The sequence below is a fragment of the Alligator sinensis genome, unplaced genomic scaffold (assembly GCF_000455745.1).
Source record: "Alligator sinensis unplaced genomic scaffold, ASM45574v1 scaffold402_1, whole genome shotgun sequence".
Lineage (NCBI taxonomy): Eukaryota > Metazoa > Chordata > Crocodylia > Alligatoridae > Alligator > Alligator sinensis.
In genome coordinates, this window is record NW_005842089.1 from 1,796,191 (window position 1) to 1,797,991 (window position 1,801).

The following is a 1,801-nucleotide window of genomic DNA, read 5'->3' on the forward strand; positions in this document are numbered from 1 at the left end:
GGAACACAAGGAACTGCGGCCGGTTGCTATCGTTTTAGCTGCCTCTTTGCTTTGGGACACATGAGTAGTTGCAGTGGTCCCAGCCCTGCCCTGCCCCCACCTCCTGGGGGGGGGTGAGGGGGTCTGCAGGTAGGCAGGGGTCCCCCCACAGCATGTGCCCATGAGCTGGGGGGCGCGGGTTGGCGCCTGCACAGAGCGGAGGAGCCGGGGCTGCAGGCAGAAGACTGCTGTGCCGGGGGCTTCTCCCCCCTTCATTTGAAATACTACCTCCCACCCGGCCTGGTGGATGCAGTTTCTAAAGTGCTTACAATACGGAAACCCCACTTGGAAGCGTTGTGCCCCCTTCGCTTTTTAATCCCGAGGAGAATTTTTGCTCCAGATCTTTGCTGCAGCCAGCCCCGCGCTCCGGGGGGATGAATTCCAATGGCTGGGAAATCGCCCTGGCTTCCCAAGTAGGAGCTTTGTTTGGTCTTTGCCTGGCGGGCTGGGACATGACATGGCTTTGCAGCCCTGTATTTCTTTCTCTTTTTTTTTTTTTGCTCCCCTTCTCCGGGCGTGGAGAGGGGACTCGTTGACTCGAGGCCTTGGGAGGGTGACAAGTTTGGCAATCGTAAACCTGCTTTTTCTCCCCGCGGCGTGGGGCTGGATGGCTTTGAAATCTGCAAACTCGATTGCCAACATCTGCAGAGAAGGAAGCAGCCCGAGCGGAGGGAAAGATTTATTGGCTTCAGAAGAGGTGGCAGTGCCAATTTTCCAGGTGCTAAAACAAGAGGTGTAAAATGAAGAGCAGTAAAAGGAAGCACATGGGCAAACACCTTTTATTCCCCCACCCCCTGCTTTCTACCAAGGCCGCCGTCTGCTAAGGCAAACAGGAATATTTTCTAAAGTATTCAATATTAAACATTATCTAAAACTCAAGCCGAGGCCAGAGCCAGGGTTAGTTGTGTTTCTTTTTTAAAGGGCTGAAGGACCCTTGATTCTGCGCGGGGAGGAGGCGCACGGTTACCTTTGCAAGGGAAGGGGCCCCCACCCCTTCCCGTGTCTCTCGGTTGCTTGGATTACCTCCAGATATGAATGTTTCCCAGTTGTCCCCTCTCTTCCCGTGGGAGTGTTGCCAGCATTCAGGTTGTGGCTGGATTTTCTTGTTGCAAATCTGTTCCGCTCCTTTCCGCAATTCCAGGTCTTATAGGCACCCGTCCAAGCTTGGAGCCCCCCGTCAGCCTTCCCTGATTTTCCCTTCCCCAATTTCTCTGCTTGTTTGTTTCCCTCCAGCCACCCCCCACCCCCTACCCCATATTCCTGTTAACAAAGCTCTCGCGGAGATTGGCTCCAGCACAGAGCAGTAATTCACAGCCGGGCTAAACTGCATAAAAAAGATAGGTACAATTAGCAGTTTAAAGTTCCATTATAGCGTGGCAGTTGGTAGGCAGGGTTGGGTTTTTTTTACGGCTTTAACAATTTCATTTGAAACGATGATTGCTTCCTGCTCTTTGCAGCCCTTTTTAGGGTCGACATTTAAAAAAAAAAAAAAAAAAAAATGTTTTTTGGGGGTGGCAGGGGGGAGAAAAGGGAAGTTAGGAAAGGGTGGGAGTGTTTCAATAGACCGCGTTAAGAGCAGGCTTTAAATAATGGTGCGCTGAAGAAAGGGACTGCGAAACCTACCCCCGAGCGGTCTGAAAATAAATCCTGCCCTTTTAAAAATAGCGTGGTTTGCCGGACTTCTGAGTCTGGTTATTTGAGACCCTTGATTTCAAATTTCGGTGCTGTGCTGGCTTCCTTTGCTGAGCAATCTGGCTTCTCT

The 1,801-nt window shown here is 51.6% G+C and overlaps 1 long non-coding RNA gene across 1 annotated transcript in view; it reads left to right on the plus strand.

Moving 5' to 3' along the window:
- The window catches only part of LOC112550363, a 1,718-nt gene extending 180 nt beyond the window's left edge, over positions 1 to 1,538 (plus strand). The window contains exon 2 of the long non-coding RNA XR_003094151.1: positions 562 to 1,538. This is a non-coding gene — a long non-coding RNA (uncharacterized LOC112550363). The remainder of the gene's footprint in view (positions 1 to 561) is intronic.
- Positions 1,539 to 1,801: the final 263 nt, after the last annotated feature.